The sequence below is a fragment of the Monomorium pharaonis genome, chromosome 1, assembly GCF_013373865.1.
Source record: "Monomorium pharaonis isolate MP-MQ-018 chromosome 1, ASM1337386v2, whole genome shotgun sequence".
In the NCBI taxonomy this organism is placed as follows: Eukaryota; Metazoa; Arthropoda; class Insecta; order Hymenoptera; family Formicidae; genus Monomorium; species Monomorium pharaonis.
Genome location: NC_050467.1, coordinates 18,392,155 through 18,406,764, shown reverse-complemented (window position 1 = coordinate 18,406,764; position 14,610 = coordinate 18,392,155). Strand labels below are relative to the sequence as shown.

The 14,610-nt window shown below is 44.5% G+C and overlaps 2 protein-coding genes and 1 long non-coding RNA gene across 14 annotated transcripts in view; 1 reads left to right on the top strand and 2 right to left on the bottom strand.

The window, feature by feature from the left end:
• LOC118648898 overlaps positions 1 to 14,610 on the bottom strand; it is a 60,469-nt gene that overhangs the window by 10,326 nt on the left and 35,533 nt on the right. The window contains exon 1 of one of the 4 annotated variants that reach the window (XR_004965485.1): positions 7,426 to 10,305. The exons of the other annotated variants lie outside the window; for them this stretch is intronic. The gene's annotated coding sequence lies outside the window, so the exon portion shown is untranslated. Of the gene's footprint in view, positions 1 to 7,425; positions 10,306 to 14,610 lie in introns of those variants that run through there. 4 annotated transcript variants of the gene reach the window in all.
• Positions 1 to 14,610, top strand: part of LOC105835120 (RNA-binding protein Musashi homolog 2) — a 109,490-nt gene that overhangs the window by 82,559 nt on the left and 12,321 nt on the right. The gene's annotated exons all lie outside the window — the stretch shown is intronic.
• On the bottom strand, positions 383 to 14,610 carry LOC118648899. Of its 2 annotated transcripts, none has more exons than XR_004965487.1 (2): positions 10,990 to 14,610; positions 383 to 8,046 (listed from the first exon to the last, which is right to left on the bottom strand). It is a non-coding gene; the product is annotated as an uncharacterized LOC118648899 (long non-coding RNA). The 2 variants fall into 2 exon arrangements; XR_004965486.1 differs by lacking the exon at positions 10,990 to 14,610 and adding an exon at positions 10,304 to 10,983.

Sequence of the window (14,610 nt, the reverse complement as noted above, 5' to 3'; positions counted from 1 at the left end):
CGATCCGTGCTCGGCACACTATGCTGGCGATTTAAAAAACGGCATGCAATCCATTCTCCCGTATTTCCAACAGCGGGAACTGAAACTATTGCGCCACGCATTCTTTTTTTTTTTCTTTTAATTTTAATGGGTGCGTTTCGTTTTAGAAAACGGGCAAAATTGTACTTCATGCTCATTCGTACGGAAATGCGACGATTGATGTAGAATTCTATAAAGCGCTTTATTTCTACCGCGTACTTTATGCTATTATTTAATAATTGATTTGGTCGATCTGGAACGTTACATTTATTGTATTCGCTTCGTTAATCAATATTGCGCGTTTTTATGATCGTTTTTTTTTTCACAAACGAATAATTTCTGGAAAACTTGGATATCGTTATTCTTTCTTCTTGCGATTATAATTATCTCTCTGAGCACTGTGTAATGTTTTTCTAAGCGGCTTTTTATAAACATTTATATTTATAAACAACGGCGATACGCAGGTGTTCATATTTAAATGCCTCACCGTTTCCACGGAGGGGATCAAAGCGTGGTTATTATCGAGATAACCCCTTGCATGTTTATGAGCGTTTAACTGTACCTCCCCCGCAGAAATCAAATTGTTCCCTCGGCGACATACGAATCCATGTGGCATAATTACGGAGCACGGAACAATTAGCAGTTTTCGGACTCGCAGCAACGGGTATAAAAAATGATTTTCTATTTGGATCCTGATTTAGGGGGTCGGGGAGAGAGCTCGAACAAAGCCCATTGTATAAGGACGAGAGAGGGAGACACCTAGAAGGTGTTCGTGCGTGACTCGTTTCTTTCCTCCACGCCCTGCTGAAGGGTTGGCGCAAGGACCTTCTCTTCCCTTCTCCTTTTCGTTTTATATGTTTCTTTTTCTCTCTCTCTCCCTCTATCTCTATCTATCTATCTCTCGTTCCCACTTCTTTTCTTCCTCCCTCCCCCTCTTTCTTGACTTACACACTTCGCTTCTATCGGACTACAAAAGAAAAGGGGGGCACGCGGGGGGAAAGGGGAGGCGAAGTTCGAATCTCCTCGACACGTACGGAACGACCTGGCAGGAGGTGCTCGTGCGCGGGATTTAAATAAAAGAAGGGAGAGGCGCTGCCGTAGATCGGCGTGATAAGGCGCGAACACGTTCGACAAGAAGATCCACGATTAAGCAGATGCGAAGACGCGTATCCTCCTCCCCCTCCCCTCCCTCTTTCTCCCCCATGTTGCGTTCTCATTATAAGAGAATGAGAGCAATTTTCGTGCGCTCCGTCGGACGATTACGCTGCGCGCGATAGAAAGATCGCGAGCCACCATGTAATCGTCGTCGCCACGAGAGACGAGTTACGACGAGAAGAGGACGATGCCGGCGGTACGCGAGTACACGTATCACTACTCGCCGCCGATCGGCCGAGAGGGTGTCATCGGGTAGGTCAGTAAAAGCATCAGCGAGCGACAAGTGGTCAACAATTGTAGCGTTTGTTGCCGTATATATCTTCTTTTATATTTCCCTCTCTTTTTCTCACTGGACTCCGGACTTTGTTTACTGCGACAGTAGCTCTATTGATCATTACAGATTAATGTAATACAGTAGCGTATATGTATTTTATTATCCTTCCTCTTTAACATCTGTTTCGCATCGTTTGATTTTATTGAGTGGATTTAACGTCCTCTCTCTCTTTTCTATTTTTCTCATGTTTTAATCATCTTTCTTTCACCGTCTTTCTCTCCCTTTGGTCCGTCGAGAATAGCGTAGTTTAAATAGGTTGAATTTTTACACACGACCGAAGAGAGAGATCTTGCAGAGACACACACACACTTAATTATCGTTCCCTTTGTCAGTCGTCCATCCATGTAGCTCTCCAATAGTGAACAGTTACGGGATCTCGCGAAATTCGTTCGATTCTTTTTAGACGTTTATTTGAGTTAACGGACAAAAAGCAAACTTTACTTAGAAATTAGAACGCTGAACGAAGAGACAATTGCATATATTACGAGTGAGCAGCTTGTTTGGGGTCGTTAATCTTTGTCTTATTATTTATAAGTAATGTGACCAGACGTTCACCACATTTTCAAAGTGATTGCCCCGCTATCTAAATGATGATAATTTTAATCTGAGAAAGTTGTTTACTAAGAAATTACGTAAATATCTGTAGAAAATATCGCTAATAATAAGCAGGAGCGCAAGGGGTCAGGATACGCTAGAATCCCTTTATACACAATATACACGGCATCCCTGGTTATAAACACGCGTCAGCGCGACGATCGATGGATTCTAACCTGATCAGACCGCGTTAATTAATATGAGTTTTATTGTTTATGTCGGAAAAGTCGAACACATATTCGTTAATCCGCGTGGCGTGTAGCGCATGTTCTGTTTCGACATGACTTCACTAATTCTGCAATCGCGAGAGAAAATGTTTACATCCAATTAAAGCACCTGAGAGAGAGATTATCCCTTTAAATAACATTTATATTTATTTTTCGAATATACCGAAAGGATTATCGACGACACTCGCATATATAATATATCCTACTATAATTCTTATTACAACGATTAAAATTTTAAAAGACGGAACAGATGATATAATTTACGACGTCTTTGTAGGTTTCTTACGGCCGATTACATTTCGATTTTGAAAAAGAATGGTACTAACGATGATTTTAGCGTTTAATTAATATAACTGTGCTGTAGAATCAATTTGGGAAATTTTTTTTTTCATTCGTGACCTAAAGTGATATTGGAAATCGCTAAATCACCAGATGTACTTAATCCGGACTTTTGAACCAACCCGGCCTTAATCAAATCGCATTCTCGCAATTCTCTCGTTGATAACGGCCGAAGAATGCCCGACCGAATCGATATAACCGAAATAGTGGAATGATTATTCGGTAGCTTACAGTAGCTTACTGTTTCCCACAACGGTATCTGCTATTAATTTCCTTTGATGGAAACTATTCCGAATAACTTGTATTAATCTTCCTCTACTGCGTTTGTTTCCTATATCTGATACATTTATTAGTAGTTTCCGGTACCGTTTTCTTTTAAGATGATTTTAGTTATGTCCATGTGTAATATTCATTTATAGTAATATATATAAATTATCAATTTTTATGTTAATCGTATTTATAATTAAGTGAAATATTAATTGGAAATTACAGATTTGAACATAACGCAAGGATTAATTGATTAATTTGTAATTATAAAATAATATTCAAAAACTGCGTTTACACACAAGACACACACTTCTCGTCATGCGTACACGCACATGTATATAATGTTGGTATCTTATACACATATGTGCCTAGTACAATATGTATATATTATATATGAAAAATGTTTAACATAATGTTGCTATTGTCATGTGTGCGTGTATATATGAATGGCATCAAAATAAACTTTCGGTATTTATCGACATGACTCCGTCGGTACATAGGTATATATAAACGCTTGTGTCGGTAAGGTAGGAAAAGCTATATTTTTGCCGGCTGCAGCCTTACCTACTATGGATAAATTCATTATCAGTTTCTTGTCGCGCGCGTTTCTTTCGCATATCCTAAAAGCACCTTGTTTTTATCGGATACTAACACGAGTCCGTCCTTTTTTACCACAAACCGCTCGTTGCAATAATCATTTATGGATTCAATGATACAATCAATTAAGATGCAATTATTTCTAAAATACGAAATATTAATTTGTCAGTAAGATCCAACGAGGTTTTTCTACGTATCAAAATTTGTATTAATATTTTATTTTAGAAATTTGTCACATTTGTATATATAAAATTTGTAACAATTTCAGATATTTGTAACATTTGTATATATAAAATATTACATTCTTCAATAATGGGATAATGGAAAATGATGAAATTATTAAAAAATTCTAACTATTTATTTAACGATATTACAAATTGACTGATATATTATACAATTTCAGAAGAGTATGCATATAATTGTCACTTTTATCATTGAAAATGCATTGCGGTATCACAATAAAATTATCTTCAAATGATTCCATATTTCAATTGTCAAATGTTAATTTAAACGTAATTGTTCGGAAGTTACTGTTTAAATACGCACGTGACAAATTAAATTTAGCCATGTGAGAATACGTCGGTAAATATCCGCTACAGCGAGCCGGGTGTATAATGCCGTATAATAAATGATTTCGAGACAGCCGACGGATCGATAGAATCGCACGGTGGTATTGTGCCGCGCCAAGATGATTAATTAAATGCAAACACCGCCACGCCCACGTGCGGCGGGATGAAATGGATAATATAACCGCGCGGTCGCGCATTAACTGCGTGGCGACATGTGATACAACTGATCCTCTAAGGGATACGCGTGATATCGCGATAAATGTAGGTCGGTGTCGTGTCATTTAAAAAAGGAGTGACTTTCCCTTTTCGCGGTTATCAATCTTAAAATAATATGCCAGCGTAATGAAGACTTGCGGGCATTAAGATGAAAAGCGATCTCGCGAGATTTGCGCTGGAAAGGTGATTTGTGATTAGTCTGGAAATTATTTGAAAAAAGTGTCTTGGCCCTATAAGAAATGTGAGAAAGAAAATAAACCCTCTGCTTATATGCGAATTTCACTGAAAGGAAGCACAATGAAGATGGTGTGATTAGACTGCCGATGATGAATACGGCTAGAAGAAAGGCTAGAAGAAAAAGAATTATTATGGGTTTGCCCTAGATAAGAGGGGGGTGCCGAAACGACAAAGAATCCGCGTGACCGCAGATGAAAATCGCCTCTCATCGATCGGCTTAATGATGCCATTAGCAGGGTTCCCAATCTCGGTTGAAAAAGAACAAAAACATTTTCACGATTTCCATTCGCAGCAGTCGCTCGTAAATGGTTGTAAAAAAAAACTTATGCTCACATGCAGATTTTATAGCACGTACCTAGTGCTCTGTTTCAAATTTTAATCTCGTAAAAACAAATCAGTACTATCGCAAATAGATAGAAAAACGTGATCAATTTTTAAATGTTTTTTTTAATGTTTTTAAAATGATCTTTGTAATTCAACCTTTTCAAAGAACAATGTATGCGGTTTATATATTTGTTTGTAAATTTATTTCTTTATTGTCTTTATTTTATCGTGTGAAATGTACAACACGCGATAAAAAGTTTTTATAAAAATAGCCTGAATCAGATTAAAGAAATAGAAAGAGAAGCATTGAACAATAAATTATTACATTAAGTTAGAAACATTAACATAACATTGATGTGATTCCGCAATATTTTATTTTGCTCGTCGAAGCACTTTTAAAGTTCCATTCTCTATTGATTAGCTCATATCGTTTGATAAAATAAATAATATATAAATAATAATACACATAATAATCGTGCACCTAGTTACCGTGCGTACATTTTTACATTTAAATTCTCAACGCGAAGGCATTTCTGGAATAAATGTGCATTGGATAAGTGCGTAAGATGATGATGTGGATTGAGAGGGTCGGTATGGCAGGCTATAGTGTTTTCTGTTGGCCATCTGTCGAGGGGAATACCCCCCGTGGATTAATTGGAACCCCGTGTATTGATCCAATAACGTGAGTGCGGGATACAAGAAACAGAGAGGGAAAACTTGGGGAGAGAGAGAGAGAGAGAGAGAGAGAGAGAGAGAGAGAGAGAGAGAGAGAGAGAGAGAGAGAGGGATGCCCGGGGAGAAAGACGGAAAAAGATGGAAACTCTAGAACGAGTTCGATGTTATTGTTAAATTGCGCTTGAAAAATGCAAAGAAATAAATAAACTAAAATCTACTGTCCGAGTGAAATACAAATAGGAATAGTTTATTAAAATAAAAAAAAAGACGCGAAAAATGATAGGTGCGTATGAAGTTTTCCACACGAAAATTAATAGAATGAGAATTAGTTACACATCTTATGATACAATAAAATAAAATATATATTTTATTTTTATAAAATATATATTCTGTATATTTAAATATTTATATCTTTACTTAGATATTATGCATTCATAATTTTTTAAAACTTTCCTATGTTGGATCCCTCGCGTAATAATATAATCAAGATATCAAATCAATTTCATTGAAGACACTCGACATGCTTTTCGTTGCAACCAATTTGTCATTTTGTATTTGATAATAATTTGTGCACAAATTTCTCTCTGAAATACTTTAATAGACGAGTATCAAATAATGCACGCGCATGTATAGAGAATCCTTTAAAACTGTCGCGACGTATCTCCTAACGAATATACGCAATGTATCAGTATTTACACTCTACCTGCAATCCACTCGTCTCTCAAAGCTTTTAAAGCCGGGGTTGTCTTCGTCACGCTTATGGCGCGGCGTCGTGCTACGAGCCGACGACGTGTTCCGCGTTAATTGTGCGCCTTAATTAAAACTAATATCGCTCAAATTAAAATAGATTAAAACGCGGCAACAGCCCTTCGCATCACGTTCCGTCCCGCGCTGTCGTTCTCTCTAATGGCCGTCTTTAAAAACGGGTTGTAAAGAAAAGGTATACCCGCTTTTTCCCGTACGTTTGTGAGTTGTACATATGTATATGTGTTAGCTCGTAGCCACCCTTGCGTTTTTTTCACGCTTCAAAAATCACACCTCGAGTATATTTTTTCCGACTTTGCTTTTCGTTTGCTGAAACTGCGATTTTACATCTCCTAGCAATATTTCATTTGCGAAATGAGAACCGAAGCTTTTTTTTTTTTCTTTAGTCTGAGCGGAAATTTTCTTCCATCGGATAGGCGAGCATGGAATGTACACAGATAAAAAATTAGACGAGGGAGATGGCAAAGAGGTGGTGCGTTACTTTAGAATTTGGTGGCCTACACATTTACGTAATGTGTGCATAATCTAATTGCTCGGATCGTAACGTGCAAAGCATGCAAATTGCTCGGGAAAATATTATTCTAATGATATATTTACTTTGTTTATACGTCCATTGTCGTATTCGTTCGTTGCTGACATATTTTATATTTCACAACTATTTCCGATATATGCGTTACTAACATTCCACATAAATTCTCGAGTCGTAGTATCAGAGAAACGTATACATGGACACTTCTTTTCGTACAGTTTTAAAGTTACCTACATTCAGTCAAAGAAAATTCTAGCTGCAACTCGAAGCGAGTGATTATCTCTAGCGACGAATCAAGTTCATTTAATTGGCGAATGGAGTTTAGCATACAACGAATATTCGATAAAGTACGATCGAAAGCGGAATTGGAGCGACCAGTTGAAGCGCTCAATAAGCAACAGAAATTCCGATATCGATATAATTTATTCAAGATCGTACAGACTCTTACAGCGGAAATATCTAATAATAATAATAACAGTAATACACTAAAAAAACTACACAACACATCTCTGCGAGTGCCAGATAGTGTATACTCTATGCTCTACACACTTATAGGATTCTCTAGCTAAAGACTCTCACGGGGATTTAAACATGGCGAGTCCTTTCCCCTTCTCTCCCTCTTTTTTCCCGTGGACCACGTTCCTCCGCGCTGGCAAGGCACTCCGAGCTTTCTCCCCGCATCTTTTCTTTCTCTTCCTTTGGTGGATTATGCTCTCTCTCTTTCTCTCTCTTTGCCAAGGGACATCCGTGGATCGCCCCGCGAGTAACCCTCTGCCAGCGTAAGCGGCAATTCGTTTCCTGGTGCCGCTTCGAGTTGCGTTTCTCTTCGGTCGGAGGCAGTGCTGCCGCCTGGCGGCGGTGCCCTGAGTCACCTGCGCGGGGACCGGGAGGGTTGCACGACAAACCCACCCCAACGTCCACCGGTCCTCCGTTCGTATTCCCCACACTTGTGTCCCTCCCCACGGCGAGCGCACGACCACCACCGCATCACCACTAGCAACCATGCGAAATCCAACCTCAGTAGTTTTATCAACGTGACTCGACGCGGAGCAGTCTTGTTGATAGGGGCTTGTTGCTCTTTCGACCCGTTGACACGCCTTACCCGGCTAATGCGACAGCTAGTCAAACCCCAAAGGGAATAGCGAAGCGTCCGGCCACTATTCGTTTGGTCGTTCGCGGGCGAGAACACTTCTTCGTCTTCTGAAATAAATTCGTCCATGTTTTCCAGCTAGACGTCCCATTATGCCGAATATGCACTGGCTTTGAAACTCTTCATTTGTGAAGCAAAGGCCGCGGAAACTACCGAATAAGATTGGAGACGAGATCCGATCTTATCTCGTGATCTTATCCTCGTTCTTTTGCCCCGATTATGGCCTTCGAAACACACGATGGTGCACTTTGAAGGTAGTGAATAAAAGATAAGAGTGCTGCAGATGCGCATCCGGCAAGGCAGCTTCTAAATTATCGCAATGTAAGAATATCGTACAAAGAATACGGCTGATGTTACGGATTATACGGAGCAAAATCGCTGATGGAAGACAGTATTTCTCCTTCGTTGAACTTTCATCAGAGAAGTTGAAACAATTTGCGCGGATATTCAAGTTTACGAGCAAGACTTTTCTTCTTCTTATTCCAGATGAAGTCTCGTCAAACAGATTAGAAAATATTCTTTAAAGTTTAATTCGATCGAATATACAGAGCAATGATATTTTTGTATCGTATATAATTGAAGAAAACTTGGTCGAATCTCAATATAAGGTGAAAGTGTAAATCGATATTATCCAATATATCCTCATTCGAGAAAAACTGGATCAAATTAGCTGATGTCAGCCAAATGATGTTTCTGACTTGACGACGAGAACTATTTTAATTCTCTTTTTCCACGATATTATTAGAATAATTAAAAACCGATCACACGATGAAACGTGTTACACCTAAATGGAAAAGCAATCTACTTTGCCGCTTCGGTTTCACCAGAATCTGTATCGATAATCCGTATCGTTCGTTGTTTACAATGTCTGATGAGATGTTCGGATTTGTTCTCTTTTTTTCCCCCCTGATCAAAGCGAGAATAAATAAACTGTGAATTTTGAACGGAATGAAAACCAAGTCCGAAGATTACGTTCAACGGACGCTACTTCTTTCACGTCGGGTAGAAGATAATTAACAGAGAAAGAAGGAAAAGAGAGTAGTGACAGAAGGCTTACGATCGACCTCAACCTAACGTTAACCTTTTCATCGACCCCGTTGTCCGCCACCCCTTCGCAGCGTCGCTCCAATTCCGTGTGCTAAGTCGTAAATGGAAACAGGGCCGATTCATTACTCAGTAAATGGCCGTGGCGCGGTTATTGTGGGCGCGGGGGGGAATTAATAGAAGAGGATAAATAAACTACGATGAACAGGGAGAAGGTGGTCGCTGCCTTTTAATCTTTGATTACTTGGCAGCAAAGTATCGAAACACGCGTCACGAAGGGTATCGAGATATGCCGCGTAACGATCGTTAAAAAAAAAAGTCTCGACGAAACCCCGAATTTTTTTTTTTACGTAACCTTGTATTGGCCAGTCAAAGGATCGTTTCCAGTCGGTTTCTCGCGAACCTGTCAGCCGACCGGAATGAAACTTGCCCTTCGCGAATCCTCTGCCTATTCGAGTATCGATCTTGCACGAATGACGAGCAGACACATCCGACCTCCACCGAAACTATGTTACAACCTACGACCTTCTTCCAGTTCCGACTTTCGATCTGGCAGCCCGTCGCATTTGTCGCGATCGATGATGAACGACAGAATTTTCGGTGCGCATCCGGACGGCGACCGGCCGCCAGCGGATCCCCGTTTTCCGGATTAATGTGAGCGACACGCGATGTTATTCCTCGACGAGAGGTCACTGCGCGACGATAACGCGCAGGAATATCCACGGACGCGCTCCGGCCATTTTGCGGGTTATAGGCACAACGTAGATGCGTCCCGATAACGGAACGGCCTCTGTCACTCGCCGTGATTTCATGATCCTTGGCGATTCGAGTGTTCTTCCCGCGGGACAAGCCAATCCCGCGAAAACGGTTTTCACTACCTTCGAGAGGTAATCCCGCGTTTTCGCGTTTTGAAAAAAAAAAAAGAGAGAGAGAGAAACGGGAAGAGAACCGTTGACTGAGAAAGACAACGAGAACCGGGGTCCTTGAATCGACCAGGGTAGTGAGCAGCCGCGCCTCTCGGAAGCTGCCTTATCGACTGGAAACACTACCGCTGTACCATGGTGTGTCCACGCTGACGAGTATCAGGATCGTAGAGAGTATAGAGCGAGCATTGAAGAGAAGAGGTAGGGTGCACATATTAAAAAAAAAAGAGAGATAAAAATGTTCGACCGGTCTGTCTCTCTTTCTCATCTCGCTCGAAAAGAGAGGCAGACCGGTCAAACATTTCCACTTGTCCCTTTCTCCTCAAGCGCAAATGCTCACTCTATACTATCCCCCGTGATCGGGAACGATGTAACGGTTTACGAGAGTTAAAAACCCCGATGGTTTTTTCTTTTCAGCCCTCTCTGGTCTGTCAGAGTCGACGTGGCACAACAGTCGAGTCGCGTTCGGGCGTTTCCTTCTCGTTTCCGTTCGAAAAGATTCACCGCAAACATAAAAATCCCTCGTTCGTGTTCGTCCCCCACTGGCTTTTTCACCCTCCGTCGTTCCCCCTCGGCCGCGAGAAACGTCTAGCGAAAGCGCGCGACACCAATTCGACTTGCAGCCGATAATACACTTTCCACATTCTGTATGTCTCTCGACGAGTCTCGACGGTGACGACGACGACGACGACGACGACGATGATGGTGACGACAACGACGACGACGCGGATGGAAGTAGATCACCAGGACGAGGACAATGTCCCATCACACCAGTAACTCTTTAAAGGCGTACTGCTGTGACAGGACAATATCCCCGGCCGGTGGGCTGATTTCTCGCCGATGTCTTCCTTCCCTTTCCCAGGGTTAGTACTGCTCTTCTTGCTGCTCCCTCTCTCTACCTCTACCTCTTTCTCTGTCTTACTATCTATCTATCTATCTCTCTCTCTCTCTTTCTCTTCGCGGCTGCTCCTCGGTGCGGTAGTCAAGCGGATCGCCGAGCGAGATATGGCGGCCGGCGAAAAATACCCCTTTGCGAAGGCCGTATCATTCGGTCGAGCGTCCCGACGGCACTGCGTCGCTCGGTGGCGGCGGCGCCTCCGCACCCTCTCCCCGACCACCCACCCGCCTCACCCCCCTCCCCACTAGGACTGGGGCTCTTCTACCTTCGAGCCTCTCCCACCGCGAGGGAAACTCACCCTCTTCGTCTTCGATATGATCCTCCGCGCTCGCGTATATGTGCGCACGCATGCGCGGGAGGGTGAGAAAGCGCTCGCGCGTGTCTGTCTGCGTGCGTACGTGCGATAGGGTGAGGGATACAGGGGGCTCAGGGCGCGGAAGAGTAGCGCCAGCGCGAGAGGGGGACCGTGTACGACCCCTCGACGTTGCTGGGGGCGGACGCGGAGACTGCTGCTTGGTACTAGGGATGTCTAGCGATACTGAAAATACTAAAACTACACACGATCTCACTACACCAGTCTCGCCACCCCTCTGCCATCCAACTCTTTCCTCCGCTCCCTCCCTCTCTCTTTGTTTTTTACCCCCTCTCTTTCCGTCATTACTTCTCTTCCTCTCCCTTTTGCTACCCTTCTCTCTTCTGTCTTTCTTTTCCCTTTGTTTTTTCTTTCTTTTCCTCTCTCTTTCACTCACTTCTTCACCTGACACCCCTGTTCTCGCCGTCGTAACGTAAGACGATCGAGGTCATCGGAAGAAAGGAGGAGAATGCTCGACTCGCGTTGCTCTACGAACATTCGAATTTGATAATGCACGTTTGATTGCCCCATCGAACGATCACCATTCATATTGTCGCGGAAACGATGTACCTACCGGTGAGTATTTTTTTTCCCCCTCGATGACGATGCGATTCGATTAAAGCCGACGAGCCGTATCACGCGGACCGATTGTCCAATCGTCCACTCGAACCACATCAAACGGTTTTTTAAATCTCAGTTTACGCGGTGATATTTCGATTTCGCGGCGATGGCTCGATAACCGCAGAGCGCACGACGCACACCGGGCGAGAAAATTAAATCTGCAGCGCGCGGAATTATTTCTCACACAATTTTGGATATCCGCGTGAACGCGGGCAGCGGGTCCGACGTGTGAAGAAGATACATACGCAAACAGACGGGCACAGTCCATCCAAAAATAGCTTGAAAATTGGGGAAAGTTCAAAGAATCGATATCGGCTCGTTTGTTGACGAAGACAATACGTGTATTGTGTCCCGGCGTGAATCTAATTATACGACTCGCGGGATTTTTTTTCCCCCCCCCCGCTTTAGAGCTTTTGTTCCATTTGTCCCGTCGAGAGATATCCCGCCTCCGTGATTCGATACGTGCGTATGGACGAACGGAATGCGCAGCGGATGTTCCATTGATCGATTTTTTCCCTTTGGAGCAAAACGGGTGACAATCCGAAGATATCGCAACGTCGGAAAAATTCCGATTTCCAAGGAAACGACGAGTGCTACGCGAATGCTGAGGGACGGGGACGCGCGCCGCTCGACGCGATGAATCGCGAAGGGAGGCGCGCGTACGATATATCGCGTCCCAGACCCGTCATTCCTCGACCCGCGTCGAGACCTTTTTCACGGTCAGCCCGAAAAAGTTTACTCGCGATAAAAAAAAAATCGTCCGGGAGAATTTTCCGAGCACCGCCACGGCGACGAGCGCTAATGAAAGCGAGACGCGAGAGAGCGAGAGGCGGAAAGAGACCGAAAAAAAAATGATGAAAGGGAAGAGTTTAATAATCACGATGCCCCCCCTCCCCCCATTTGTAAAGAAAGCGAAGGGAGAGATGAAGCGGAGAGGCGACGGAAGAGAACGCGAAGAGAGAGAGAGAGTAGCACGCGGCGGCAGCGTCGTAAGACGCGGCTTCCACGACGGAGGAGGGAAATACGCGGGCCGACCGAAGCCGACATGACCGAGCGAGCGGCGGCGCCGAGAATCGTGCGGCGAGAAGAACACCGCGGAGGGGTGTATTGATCCACCGGCTGCGCGTTCTCGGCCGGCGTCGTGCCCCACGACGGGCAACTACCCGCTCTCCCGTCCCGTCCCCCCCCCTCTCCCTCTACCCTCTCCTCGCTCCGTCCCGCGCCGCGCGCTGCCGCCGCCGCCACTCCCAACCCCAAACGACTCGCTCGTTTCGCTACGACCCTCCTGGTTCTCTTTCTCCTCTCTTCTCTCGCTCTCGTCCGGACCTTCCGCTCCACCCTCGCCGCACCTCGTCCTGCTCCGACCACCCTCTCCCTTGTATGCCCGCTCGCCCCGCCGTCCCTACACCCCCGCGACGCCCTTCGCTACACGCGCGCGCGCGCGCACGTCGACCATGCCGCTCGCGGCGGTATATCCGAACCGGGCTAACGCGCAACCCCCGTGGCTTTCCTCCGACCGACCGTCCGTCCGTCCGTCCGTTCGTCCCGGCGCACCCCGCTGTCCCGTCCACTCTCGCCGTTCTCCTCCTCCTCCTCCTCCTCTTTCTTCCCCCTCTTCCCTGCGCGCGTACCACGGCCGCAACGCCGCCGATGCTGGCGGTGAATGTACGACGCGTTACGACGCTGGGGATCCTGAGGGAAAAGGCCTCGCGACGGCACGGTATATATCTCCGGCTAGATATACACGGACGGAACGGCCGTAGTTTCTCTTAGTTTCGCACGTATCTCTCTCGAGTCGCATGCGAGACGCGGGATGGACGAGACCGGTATCACCGTACCACCAACACACACCACTATCCCCCGCTGCGCACGTAGGTGGGATATTGGTTTGTTATCCGCGCGATATACGAGATGTATGTCCCTCCGAGAGGAAAGAAGAGGGATGTATCTGACTGGAATGTCCTGCCTCGCGACGGGGGCGAATCCCGCGATTCGTCGTCACGTGGATAAGAGACGGCGTGGGCGACGAGAGGACGAAATCGCTCTCGACGGCGCCGCCACGACGGTGCATTTCGCGTTCGATCGAGAATCGAATTGTACAGCGCGACAGCGCTGGGATGATCTTATCATTTTTATTAGTTGTTAAGGAGCCGAGAGAGAGAGAGCCCGCGGAATAGAACGACGTAACGTAAGGGGCCTCGAACGCGATAAACACAGACGCGCGTTCGCGTGAAACGCGGCCGTAGTATGAATTATTTAGCGACGCCAAATATAAACGAAACGTGGGCGAGACGGCGATATACGCGATAAATCGATGCAATCGTAAAAATAATTAATCCAGGTTAAGAGAATGATAATGATACAGCCGTTAGAATTGCCACCCCGTTTGAAAATATAGGTTACGCGTCATTCATTTGTGCTACCTTTAATTAATTGCTTTCAAATAAATGCTTTACATCGGGAGCAATAATTAATTAGATATTTCCGTTCGTTCGTGTCTCCAGGTATTAAATATAAGCGCGTCCGATCCGAGTAACAGCAATCGGTCCGGTGGTGTATGGCTGGATGTTGTGAAAGATGAAACAGGACGGGCAGACGTACATTGTTTTTCTTCCCTCATGAGAGATTATCGATTATTCTACAGCTCGCACGAAACGAGAGCGCCGTGTAAAAGTTTATTTTACGAAACATACATTTCGTAAAAAAAAAACCATCAAAAATAACTGTTGAAAAATAATGTTCACCATGTCGAAAGTAAAAGTGCATCCGGCGGACG